This window comes from Gossypium arboreum, chromosome 12 (assembly GCF_025698485.1).
Source record: "Gossypium arboreum isolate Shixiya-1 chromosome 12, ASM2569848v2, whole genome shotgun sequence".
Taxonomy (NCBI): Eukaryota; Viridiplantae; Streptophyta; class Magnoliopsida; order Malvales; family Malvaceae; genus Gossypium; species Gossypium arboreum.
Window position 1 is genome coordinate 46,732,356 of NC_069081.1, and position 14,614 is coordinate 46,746,969.

At 32.8% G+C, this 14,614-nt stretch overlaps 1 pseudogene; it reads left to right on the top strand.

The window, feature by feature from the left end:
- The first annotated feature begins 11,293 nt into the window (after positions 1-11,293).
- On the top strand, positions 11,294-14,559 carry LOC108479724 (serine carboxypeptidase-like 2; annotated as a pseudogene).
- The last annotated feature ends 55 nt before the right edge of the window (positions 14,560-14,614 follow it).

Sequence of the window (14,614 nt, forward strand, 5' to 3'; positions counted from 1 at the left end):
CTCATTATGGTTACACCTAAAGTTGCAAAATATTTTTTTTTAGATATTTGAATATTTTGGCATATTCCCTAAAGCAAATAGTGCATTTAATTGTTTGAAAATTATATTTATTTTGTTGACTTAGTGACATTATAATATTCACATTGGTTTAGACATTTCCAGTAGTAAATGTCACAATAGCACTTATATGTGGATACAAAGTAAAAGGAATGATAGTAAAATTATTAATTTGTTACAATTTAGTACAATTGAAACACATGTTAAACTAGAAGTTTACTGATACAAATGCATTACTACTTGGGATGACTAATTAGACCATCCCGGATCATATATGATGTGAAAATTTATTAAGAATTCATATGGACATTCATTAAAAAATCAGAAGATTCTTTAATTTAAAAGAATTCTCATATGTTACTTGTTCTCAATTAAAATAGATTATTAGAAACTCACTAGCTAAAGTTGAGATTTAATGTCTTACATTTTTTAAACGAATATGGGTTCATTCATCCACCATATGGATGGATTTGATATTATATGATTTTGGTAGATGCATCTACAAAATAATCACATATGTGTTGTTAATTTGCAACCTATCGGTTGGAAGGTTACTTGTTTAAATAATTAATTTTAAATCATGCAATTAAGACAATTCATCTTGCTAATACTGATAAGTTTATATCTAAACCTTTTATTGATTGAGTTTGAAAAACTTTTGTAAAAGTTTGCGCATAATGGTTTAGAGAGAAATGATTGATTAAACACCTCTGATTAATGTCTAAACCATTACTTATGAGAACTAAACTTCCTATTTCAACATGAGATAATGTTCATTTACATGTTGTACATATCAAACCAATAAGTTATTAATACTCCCTATTACAATTATTTTTTAATCAAAAGCTAAATATTTCTCATCTTTGAATTTTTGTATGTGTGTATATGTTTCAATTGCTCTACCACAATGCACAAAGATGAGTGAATCCTCAAAGAAAGTTAGGAATATATATTAATTACAAGTTTCTTTGTATTATTAGATGTTTTGAATGCATTGGAGATTCAATTATGACATGATTTGTGATTACAATTTTAATTCGATAGTTTTCTCGACATTAGAGGGAGAGAAATAATAACTTGTAATGAGTTAAGGGGAGAGTAATTGTAACATCCTGAAATAGGGCCTAGTCAGAATAGTGGTTTTGGGACCACAAATTCGATGTTAAAATATTTGTTTTATGATTATTATGAGTTCTAGGATATGAAAATAAGCATGTATTAAAGTTTCATGAAGAAATTCTAAGTATAAGGTGTCCAATTGGAAAATAGGGATCAAATTGAATAAATTGCAAAACTTGGGTTGTAGAAGCAATTTGCATGAAATAGCTTTGAATTATAAATTGGAAGGTCTTAAATAGCAATTTTCCTAATTTCTAAGTTTTTGGACAAAAATGGGCATGCATAGAAAAATTTGGAAGTTTTGTAAAGAGGGGCATTTTGGTCATTTGGTAATAAACTTAATAAAAAGGGAAAAAGAAAGCCAAAATCAGCCATCTTCTTCCCCATAGCTGCTGAAATTCCTAGAGCTCCATAAGCTAGGGTTTTTAACATTTCATACTCAATAGTAAGTGCTCTCTAGCCCCGTTTTTAATGTTCATTGTAATTTTGAGATCCTCGTAACATGCTCTATCCATTTCTACCCATATCTCAAGCTAGGGTTCACGTTTGGAAATTTAACCATGCATGAGATGCTTGTGTTTTGATGATTTATGGAGGAATATGAGAGTTTAAAGGATGGTAAACAACTTTTACCAGGTAGGTTTTCATGGAAATGGCCTCAAGGACCATTTTGTAAAAAGGTATAAAATATGAGGTAGAAATGTGAAATAAAGAAAATTATGGGCTGGTATGAGCTTAAGATACATTCGGCTAGGCATGGGTGACTAAGGAATTTCATGCATTCCATTATACGAGCCTAGGGACTAATTTGTAAAAATGTGAAATGTTGGGGGTAAAATGGTCATTTTGCCCAGGGATAAAATTTAGGTCTGAAATGAATAGTATAAGGTATTAATAATTTATTTTTGCTGATATAGACCCTGAAGAACCAATTTCGAAGGTCAATAGTGGAAAATAAAAAGTATCAGAATAATCGAAATACGAAACCGAAACAATTACCAGGTAAGTTCGTGTAACTCGAAATAAACTTTAAATATACTTGAAAATGCATATTCTTAAACGTATGTTAATTTAGATACTGATTGCATGACAATCCATGAAATGCGGTAGTGTAAAATGAAAAAGATGACAATTGTCCCGATTGAATGAAAAAGGGAGATTCGATGGGTAAATTCTTGTTTACATGACATGAGATCCTACATGTGTTGCAGAAAGGGATTTAGCCCGGACAAGTAATCCGATGATCAAAGTATAGTAAGGATCCAGCCTGAACGGATGTTCCTTAAGTGATCGAACCTCCCGATGAATATATGTGCATTATGGATTTACCCAGATGGGTAATATGATTAAGGACTTAAATTAGCGTGAACTGACATTTCAGATCCAAATGTTTTGGAGTAATTGTCGTTGTAAGGGATTTAGCCTGGAATGGTAATCCCGATAATACTCCTTGAATTTATGTTATGAGGGATTTAACCTGAACTGGTAGTCTCACTGTAAGAGTGAGGTTTACGGGAGTGTATATTTAAAATGGTCACTAGCATGACTTGACGGTAAATGGGATACCCATTGAGATTTTCAAGAAATTCAACGGGACTGTAATAAGACACGAGAATGGAAATGTGTGAATTGATGAGCTCACCAAGATTAATGCTATATTGCTTGAGAGGAAACTAACTTGATGATTAAGTGTAGTGATAGGAAATTTATACTATGCATGTTTGGCATGAATATCTTTTATGGTTGTATGCAAAATAACTGGTAAGTTTACCTTCCTGTTATCCGAACTTACTAAGCATGTTAATGCTTACCCCCTTTCCTTTCCTTGTTTTACAGAGCTGTGGACTCGTGAAGATTGGAAGACAGTTGGAGTATTGTCAACACTATCAACTTATCTTGCTTTGGTATATAGATACTTTTACTTTGTTATAATGGCATGTATAGTTTTTTGGTTATTTTGTTATATGTGTCATTGATTAACCAATGTAAGGGCTTGAATGATATACCTATTTATTTTGTATATGGCCATAAGACATGGCTCATTTTGATGTAGGTTGTAACCTACTAATTGTGCATGTTGGTGTTTAAATGTTCATGAGATGGTTAAATGTGATATATCATGAATGGACATATGGAATGTGGCCAAATCACTCGGAGATGGCTAGGTTATTATCGGCAATGAGTTATACAATGAGCCAAGTCTAAATGTGTTTGATGATATGGTAATCCTTAATACAAAGAGGATAATCTAACATGTATAAAATGAATAAGATGAGGTTAACATGCAATAGACCATTGAAGGTAGCCATTGGGCATATTTAGGCCCTGTTAAATACCATAGAAGTTCACAGATGTGGGTGGATGTTGAGGGTAACCATTGGCTTGGATTGTAGCCTCCAAAAAGTTCCACACGGGTGTGTCTAAGTCGTTTGTGACACACAGTCAGTTCCATGGGCGTGTGGTATGGGCGTGTGTCCCCTGCACCTAAAATTTTTAGGTCAGTATGCATGGTAGTAAACACAAGGGCAGAGACACGGCCGTGTGTCTCAACTGTGTGGAGGACACGGCCTAGCAGACGGGTGTGTGTCTTAGCCGTGTGCCCCTAAATGCATGATGATGTTATAAATAGAATGCTCAAGTTTTTGGACACGGGTATGTCTAGGCCGTGTGAAGGACACAGGAGAGACACAGGCGTGTGCTCGACCATGTAAAAACCCCTGTAGGTTCGAAATAGAAAAGAAATTCAATTAATTCCACACGGGTAAGGGACACAGACATGTCCTAAGCATACGGGCGTATGCATTGCCTTCACACGGGCGTGTGAGGCTTAAACCTAGGAATTCTCCTAAGATTTTCTTAAGCTCTTGGTTTAGTCCCGGACCATTCTTAATGCATGTTTTGGGTCTCGTAGGCCCTTAATAAGGACACTATGAATATGTTTGATTGGTTTTAATTTGGGATGAAATTTTATACCCCGTGATTTCCAGAAATGTCATGTTTATGTACGGTAATTCTCCGTACCTTGTCCCAGTCTCGGGTACGGGTAAGGGGTTTACAGTAATTTGAACCAGAAGTTCAATAAGGATAACTCATTACAAGTTAACTATTAGATTTATTTACAAACTTAATGAGAATAACCAAGTCTTATATACAATCTAATATTTTAATTTGAATCAAAGTCTTAGTAGGACAATCAGCTAGAATAAATAATAGATTGATTGGTTCCAAAGATGAAAATTCTTTTAGATGGTCATATAATGGAGGTGGTGCTCCAAAAGAGACCCAAGACATAACTAATAAGTAAAACTTTAGAAGAGATTCAGGTACCTAAAACTGAATTTTAAAATAATAAAAATACGAGACCTCAATAGTATGTCAATTTGAAAAAATGTGGAACTGAATAATAGAAGTGGTCGACAATGATTTTGCATGCAATATTATTATTGAAATAATAAAATAAAAGGAGGATATTGAATAAATCTATTGAGAAATATAGATATGGAATAAAATGATCAAAATAAAAAGACGCAACTCAAGTACAAATAAATTTGTAGAGTTTTTGGACCAGTAATCCAAATATCGAAAGGTATAAATATAGTGAGGGTGCAATTGAAGTAGTTTTGCATAAGCGGAATCAAAATATGAAGTTTTCCGCTAAGTCCTGACATTGATTATGAAAAGATATAATAGTCTTTTGTGGTGGATGCAATAACTTTTAGATATATTATTAAATTGATAATTCATAAAAGATTTAACTTGCGTCTAATTGTTATTGTTACAACCTTCTATGAATCACTATATAGTAAACTTATATTAAAATCCTTGAAGAATTTAGGATGCTAGAAGCATATTGAAATTCTCGAGAACTTGTTGATTTATATGAATTGAAAATTTTGAACATATGTGGTAAATTTGACTTAGTGAATAGTAGTTTAAGGGGGATTATAAAATGATCCAAAATACCTTTTTGTGTTTTTATAAAAGAATCATGGTTAAAGTTTGTTATGATTATTGTTTAATCTTCTAAAGAGATCAAAATATATTTCCCAAAATTTCCCTCACTCGTGACTTTTAAAAGAATGATAATATAAATGCATAGCAAATACATTCAAATAGTCATTTAAAAAACTAGTATTCAAGATTGAATACGTAGAATATGAGAAAATATATGATGTTTTCATGAGGGAGTAAATATGCGTTGCACTCTTTTTCCCTTAATCGAGGTTTTGTCCCACTGGGTTTTCCTGGTAAGGTTTTTAATGGGGCAGCATATTATGCGTATTATAGATTGTGTACTCTTTTTCCTTCATGAGGTTTTTATCCCACAAGGTTTTTCCTAATAAGGTTTTAACGAGGCATATTGTCTACCAATGGACATCCAAGGGGAGTGTTATGAATATCTTATTAAGTGGATGTCCATCATGATCAAGATAAAGTTTTAATAGACTTTAAATTCTAATAGTTATTAGAATTAGATCTTTACTTTTATACTCCTTATGCCTATAAATAGAGACTTTGATGAAGCATTGTAATCATCTCTTTTGATCAATAAAGTATATTATCTATTACTTTCATATTTTATTTGTTCTTTATTCTCTCAATCTCCCTTTATTTTGTAACAAAAATTAATTATTTAAATATGTAGTAGATATGAATCAAATTTTAAGTTAATGAATCTATATTTAAAATTAACTCATTGATAAACTATATACAATTTAGGATGAATTAAGACATTACACAAATACATATAGAAATATGACTAAAATTTGACAAAAAAATATAAACATTATACATAAATACAAATATGTCAAAAACTATATATATGTAACATCCCGCATTAAGGCCTAGTCGGAACAGTGGTTTCAAGACCACAAATCCAACACAGTAAAATTTTTTTATTATATTTTTATGTTCTATAATTTCACGAGATGATTTTATGAAATTTCGTTCGAAAATTGTGACGTTTGGGCACTCAATTTGGTCAAAAGGACTAAATTGTAAAAAGTGCAAAACTTGAGTTCTAGAAGTAGATGTGTCTAATTGCTATGAAAGTTTAAATTGGAGGTCCTTATATCATAATTAAACCATTGGTAATTTTTGGGACAAAAATGGACATGAAATAGGTGAAATAGAGTATTTTTAAGTTAGGGGCATTTTGGTCATTTAGTAATTAAAATAATAAAAAGGGAAAATAAAAGCCAAATTTATGCTCATCTTCAACCTTTGGCCAAAATTTGCATGGAATCCATGGCTAGAGTTTTTTTCAAGCTTTCCAAGCTCAATAGTAAGTCCGTTCTTGCCCCGTTCTTAATGATTTTTATGTTTCTAAAATCCTCGTAACAAGGTCTAGCTATTTCTACCATTTATGTGAGCTAGGGTTGATGTTTAAAAAATTACCCATCAGTGATATTCATGTGTTTTGATGTTTAATGGTAGATTATGCAAGTTCATGGTTAGAGAAACGACTTTTACTAAGTGATTTTCGGTAAAAATTGCATAAAAGGACTAAATTGTAAAAGTTATAAAATTTGTCATAAAAGTGTGAATTAGTGGAAATTGAGGGTTGATGTAGTTATGAAATTTGTACGGCTAGGCTTAAAGTACAAAGAAATTGAATGAAAATCATTTTACAAGCCTAAGGGCTAAATTGCAAATACGTGAAAGTTTAGGGGTAAAAATGAAAATTTGTAAAAGTGTGATTTTTGGGTCAGTTTGAATAATGTGAGTAATAAATAAGCTATATTTGAAATGTTAGATCAAGAAAATCGAGATTCGGGCTTAAATCGAGAAAGTACGAGATTATGGAATAATTAGCTGTGCTCGGATTCGAGGTAAGTTCGTACGTCAATAATAATGCAATGTTAAACTTGAGTGTTAATGCTTGATATTACATGAATTGTAAGTTCATGTGTAAATGCTGCAATGATATATCATATTTTTATTATTTTGCTAATGTATGAGTTTATATGAATACTTATTATGTCAAGTGTGTGAATGATGTTGTAATCTATGAACACGAGATTGTGAATGAATTCGACTAATATGAGTTATCGAGAAAATCCTTTTTGAACCTTAGGAATAATGGAGGATACAATGTGACATGTCACTAGGAACTATGTGGCTATGAGCTCATGAACATTTGTGTAAATGTGATATGTGAATCCTAGTGCTGGTCTTGTATGTCCTACTGGTGGCTGGGTAGCTCAGCATGTGTTGCGGGTACCTGTCAGCTTGTGTGAGCAGCCAAAGTAGTTACGTCTTGACTGTCAGCTAGTATGAGCAGGCCCGTGATTAGCTCTTGAGCGAGCAATATGTGATTGTGATATGAGGTAGCATGTGGCTACATTTGAAGCACTATGTGCAAGTCTTCTGTGTATCCAATAATATTTTGAGTGTTCAACAGGTAAACTTGTGAGTCAATTGACAAGTAAATCAATGAAGAGGGAATATGACATTGTGATTTGAGTTGGTACAAGTATGTACACTAAAACCACGAGTAATGCCTTGATGTATGATGTTTCATGATAAAGAGGTATGTGGGTGATAAGTAAGTCAAAGGTTTTGAATGATGAATAAACTTATGTTTATGTTTATGATTATGTTAATTATGTCATCATATGATAGTTATCATGATATTGCACTAAAACAGTCTTGGACAACAACAATTGTGTGACTTTGAAAATCCACAAAAAATTGTGGAAATTGAATTAGAAACTTAATAAGATATGAGATTAAAGCTTGCTGAGCCTAGTTTCACATAGAAGAAACGGTGTAAACAAAAGAATTTAATATTATGAGATATTTGAATAAATTCTTAATGAGTCTAATTTCAAGGGAAACAAATGGGAACATTATACGAATCCCATACTATGAAATAATTAATTTTTAGTAAAGAAAGGTCGAAGCTGTCAAACAGAAAAATAGGGGTAACATTAAAGAATAAACTGTACTTATTGGCTAGACCAAAAATTCTGAAAATTTTATGGTAAGAAGATATGTGAGTCTAGTTTTAGGGAAAATTTGCGGATCTTAATTTAGAGTTCCTTAACTCAAGTTATAAATAATTTAGTGACTATGACCGGAGTAGATAACTTGACTGGAATATGAGCAAATAGTGGAATTTTGTGTAATTTCGATTGTGTTGCCATGAGAACATGTTGTAAGAATTTGACAAAAGCACGTTAATAAATTGCTTATTATTATTTTTGTACTGGCTTACTAAGCTATAAAGCTTACCCCTCTCCTTTCCATTTCTTTTAGTGTTGTCAAGTTAACTCGAGGTTGGAAATCGTCGGAGGCAGCATCACACTATCAAATTATCAAGCCGGGGTATTAATAAGTCTTAAGTGTTTTCAAGTGAGTGGTATGTATAGAGACTTACTGCTTTATGATATGTGTTTCATGATTTGGCCAATTGAGTTGGCTCAAAATGATTCATTTGTATAAAGCCATGAGATATGGCTTATATTTGATCATTGGGTTGTAAACCTAATTGATTTTGCTTGACTGTTCTAATGTCTTGATGATGTGCATGTTGTGATGGCTTGATATCAATGGATGTATGATATGGTATGTATATTTGATGGATGAACTTTGATCAATAGATGTGACCATAATCTTAGTATAAAAGTGTAAATTTAGAGTAAGTTAATGATGTTAATGAAGATGACAAGGCCACATGAATATGGTTTGGTATGTCTAGACTTGATATAAAATGAGTATGAGAAACACAAGTATGATGACATGCAAATGTTATGTTTGTAACTTAATTGAGGATGTTTAATCTTTAATTGGATACCATGTTCTATGTCTTTGATGTTGTATAAGTGTACGAGGGATTAAAGTTGACCAAGGCTTGGAAAATAGCCTAAGTGTTGGCCACACGGACAGAGATACGGCCGTGTGTCTCAGTTATGTGGAAGACACGGCTTAGCACACGGGCGTGTTTCTTGGCCGTGTGACCTTAAAATATTGCTGACGTCATAAACAGATAGTTACACGGGCTGAGGACACAAGCGTGTCCGAGCCACACGGGCATGTGTGACCACACAGCCTACCCACACAAGCGTGTGACTTTCCAAAACTAGAAAATTTTCTAAGTGTTGTAAAAAGTTCGTAAGTTTTCAGTTTAGTCCCGAACCACCCCCGATGTATGTTTTGGTCCTCGTAGGCCCATATAAGGGATGATATACATGTGTTTGAATGTTTTTGAATTGGCTGAAATTTTATGGCCTGATTTTATGAGATTGTGTACGTTTAGGTCCAGTAATGCCTCGTACCCTATCCCGGCCTCAGGTACGAGTAAGGGATGTTACAATATATGTTATAAAATAAAAGAACAGAGAACAAATAAGAGAATGGGAGAACAAAAGAGAGAGCGTATTTTATTGATCAATCGGGATATTTACAAAGCTTGTCCAAAGTCTTTATTTATAGGCATAAGAAGTATAAATGAAGAAGAGATCTACTTCTAATGACTATTAGAATTTAAAGCACATCAAAACTTATCTTGATCTTGATAGACATTCACTTAATAAGGTATTCATAACACTCCCCCTTGTATGTCCATTGGTAGATAATGTGTCTCGTTAAAACCTTTACTAAGATAAAAATCCTGTAGGAAAAAAATTCCTAGTCAAGGAAAAAGAGTACACTATCTATAATACGCATAACATGTTGCCTCTTTAAAAACCTTACCAGGAAAACCCAATGGGACAAAACCTCGGTTAAGGGACAAAGAGTGCAACGCGTATTTACTCCTCCTCATGAAAACATCATATATTTTATCATATTCTATGTATTCAATCTTGAATACTATTTTTCAAATGACTATTTGAATGTATTTGTTAAGCATTCATATCACCATTCTTTTGAAAGTCATGAGTGAAGGAAATTTTGGGGGAAATATAATTTGATCTCTTTAGGAGTTTCAACAATAATCATAGCAAACTTTAATCATGATTCTTCTATAAAAACACAAATAGGTATTTTGGATCATTTTATAATCCCTCTTAAACTACTATTTACCACATATGTTCTAGCATCCTAAATCTTTCAAGGATTTTAATATAAATTTTACTATATAGTGATTTATAAAAGATTGTAACAATAACCATTAGACGCATGTAAAATCTTTTATGAAGTGTCAAAATAATATATCTGAAGGTTATTGCATCCACTACAAAAGAATATCATATCTTTTCTTATTCAATGTCAGGACTTAGCAAAAAACTTCATATTTTTATTCTGCTTTTGCAAAACTACTTCATTTGCATTTTCAGTGGCTTTATACCTTTAGATATTTAGACTACTGGTTTAAAAACTCTAAGAATTTAATTGGACTTGAGTTGCGTCTTTCTATTTTGATCAATTTATTCCATATCTATGTTTCTCAATAGATTTATCCAAGATCCTCTTTTATTTTATTATTTCAATAATAATATTGTTTACAAAATCATTGTCAACTACTTTTATTATTCGGTTCTACATTTTCTCGAATTGACATAACTTATCAAGATATTTTATTTTCATTATTTTAAAATTTAGTTTCAGGTATCTAAATCTCTTTTGGAGTTTACTTATTATTTATGTCTTGGGTTTCTTCTAAAGCACCTACCTCCACTTTATGACAATCTTGAAGAATTTTTATCTTTGGAACCAATCAATCTATTATTTATTCTAACTGATTGTCCTACTAAGACTTTGATTCAAATTAAAATATTAGATGGTATATAACACTTGGTTATTCTCATTAAGTTTGTAAATACATCTAACAGTTAACTTGTAATGAGTTATCCTTGTTGAACTTCTAGTTCAAATTATTCTCCCCTAACTCATTACAAGTTATTATTTCTCAAAATTGAGACACCATACTTTGTCCAAGTTACTTAAGCTTATAAATTATACAATCAAGCATAATAAACATACAACATAAAACAATAATAAAAATATATAAATGTGTGAAAAAATAAATTTTATGAGTGTTGATTTTCTAGTAAATACAAAATAAGTTTCTAATTTTATCCAAATTTGTAGCTTAATGAGAATGCATATACGGCAGTAGTTGCCTCTTACTATCAAATTCTGCCCATACATTACTTGAACATAACTTTGATGGTAGGTATTGATTTATTTAGGATTAAAGTGTAATTGTCCTAACATGTATAATTTCTTCATGAGTCAACGTCAAAGGCAGCGCAATGAGCACAGATGTATAAAATATCTCGTCTATAAACACGTGGAAGTTTATTTGTTTAGTTACAATTTTTTTGAGTGGAAAAATAAAATAGTGTTTTATTTCTATCATCAGCAAAACTGTAGTTGTGAGTTGAGAATTCTGGTTTCAGATTGAGCTAAGTACAGTGGCTGAGCAAAGATGTGGGGATATATTAAGGCTGTATGCTTTTACATGGTGTTTGTAATGAATTGGTGTAAGCCTGCAGTTTCATTTTCAGTAGTTGACTCTCTTCCTGGATTTACTGCTCCACTTCCCTTCAAGCTTGAAACTGGGTAACCTCCCTTCTGCTAAAAGCTAATCTTTTCTTTAATCTTTGTATCCAACACATTTTTCGAATATATACGAGTATAGAGAGAGTATGTACTCCATTGGAAACTAATCCGATTGACTAGTCATAACGGGTTAGCTAATTGAATGTCTCAGATACACAGAGGTGGATGATTTGGAGTTTTTCTACTATTTTATTGAATCAGAAAGGAACCCAGCAGAGGATCCTCTACTGCTTTGGCTCACTGGAGGCCCTGGCTGCTCTAGTCTTTCTGGGTTTTTCCTTGAAATAGGTGATCTGATTGGTTATATCCACTTTGTCAAGGAATCATGTCTTAATTACAAGCTCATTTCCAGCCTCTAAATCCATTTAGGACCCCTGCGTTTTAACATGGTGGAGTACAATGGCAGCTTACCAACTTTTTTCCTGAACCAATATGCATGGACAAAGGTGAAATCATTTACGACTAATTGAGTTGTGCCAAGCCTCTTATTTCCCTTTACTGATATTTGATATTCGTGAACATCCTTTATAACTTTCTAAGTTTCAAGTATAATCTTCCTAGATGCTCCTGTTGGTACTGGATTCTCTTATTAAAGGACCGCCAAGGTTTCAAGACTGGGGATATGAAACATGCTATTAGTTGTTATAATTTTCTGAGGAAGGTTTAGACAAATCTCTACTGCTAGTATTGCTTGTTCTTAAATATTCCATATATTGCTATAAGGTTTAGACAACTCCTTTTGTAACCTGGAGTAGTGTTTTCTGTTCAGTGGTTGCAGAGTCATCCGAAGTTCATCTCGAATCCACTTTACATTGCCGGAGACTCCTACTCGGGAATGATTGTACCTATAATTACTCAAGCAATATCAGATGGTAGCTAGCTACATCCTCATCCTCATAAGACTTGTATTTTTATATGTTGTTCAATGGAGCAATAACCATGTTTTTCATCTTGGTTCAGATATTGAAGCCAAACGAGTATTGAATCTCAAAAAAAGTACTCCACCATCAAATTCCTGATGAGAATACCGATTTGTTGTGTTTCAAAAATCTCTTTTTACTATATGGTGTTTTAGATTCAGGAATGCTACAAAATTTCTAGCAATTATTGCAGGGTTATTTGCTTGGCAATCCATTCACAGATGCGAAATTTGACGGAAACTCAAAGATTATATATTATAATCGAATGGCGCTCATCTCTGATGAACTCTATGAGGTTATTGAACAGAAACTCCTCTTTCTATTCCCTTAAATCTAAATAATTCTTCAAGGACACCAAATATATGTATGTTCCTAAGAATTTTTGGATTTTGCAGTTGGCCAAAAGCAATTGTAAACAAGAATACATAGACGTAGAAATCAGCAACAGAATGTGTGTGAAGGATCTCCAGACTATCTCAGAGGTAGAAAAGAAAATGAACCTGTTTCTTATAGACATATTTTTTTAATTCATGAAAGCTTTCTCTTTTTGTTCACTAGACCAGATTAATAACAGTTTTGGCATTTGTTTTTCTAGTGCACTGCACATATAAACACGATGCGTATCTTGGAGCCTTACTGCCCATCCGAACTTCCCGATGTGCGAAAATATCTTTTAGGAACACATGAAGACTCCTTGCATCTGTCAGACGGATACCCTCAATTTGGATGTCGTGTAAATGTTCTTCCACTTGCTATATGTATATATTTATGTAACTCTGTTTTGATAAATCGAGCTGCTGAGTAAGCCATATTACAGAACTATTATTGTTACCTTTGCAAAGTTTGGGCAACTGATATCAGTGTCCAGAAAGCACTTCATATCAGAAAGGTAACAATCGAAACTCAACAACAACAACACCAGGTAACTTAGCTAAGTTAAATTAATGACTTGTTGATGTTGAATACCAGGGAACAATCAAAGAATGGGTAAGATGTAACAAAAGCATGGATTATGACTATGATGTTGCTAGTGTTGTAAGCTATCATCTATGTCTCAATACAAGAGGTTACCGAGCTCTAATATACAGGTTACACTTTTGCTTGCTTACAGCACTCGCCAGCTAAGTTAAATTAATGAATTGTTGATGTTGAATACCAGGGAACAATCAAAGAATGGGTAAGATGTAACAAAAGCATGGATTATGACTATGATGTTGCTAGTGTTGTAAGCTATCATCTATGTCTCAATACAAGAGGTTACCGAGCTCTAATATACAGGTTACACTTTTGCTTGCTTACAGCTCTCGCCATCTCAATTATTCTAGCTGAATCTTATTTTCTTTACAGTGGTGATCATGACCTAGCTGTTACATATGGGGGAACTGAATCATGGATTAAGTCCTTGAATTTATCCATTGTTGATGATTGGAGGCCATGGATTGTTGATGGTCAGGTTGCAGGGTAAGCCTATGACTTATAAACGGATTTTGTTTCCAATACGTGTTAGAGCTTACTTTTTCTAATGATTTGGTTGTTACAGATACTCGAGAGAATATGGAAATAACTTCACATTTGCAACTGTCAAGGCAAGTATGCTAATAGTTTTATAAATGAAAAAGGTTACTTATTAATTATGTCAGTTTGGGAAGAAAAATACATGTAATGGAGTTTGGGTTATTGCAGGGAGCAGGTCATACAGCTCCAGAGTACAAACCTAAGGAATCTTTCTCCATGTTCAAAAGATGGATTTCTCAACAACCTCTGTGACTGTAAAAAATTCTAAAAAAGAGCTCTTATTCCATTACCTCCAATGTTAAAAAAAAAATCAGATGCTGTAATAGTTTGCATTTAGATAATGTTTTGTGCAATTTGTCTTATACAAGACATTAGTGTGAAACATTAGTGTAATAACATGAGAATGCAACTTATAATATATGATTCTTAGTTTAAAGGATCAGTGAGTGTTATTCTCAAGGCAGCTTTGTGGAGAGATGATTTGAATATAGAAA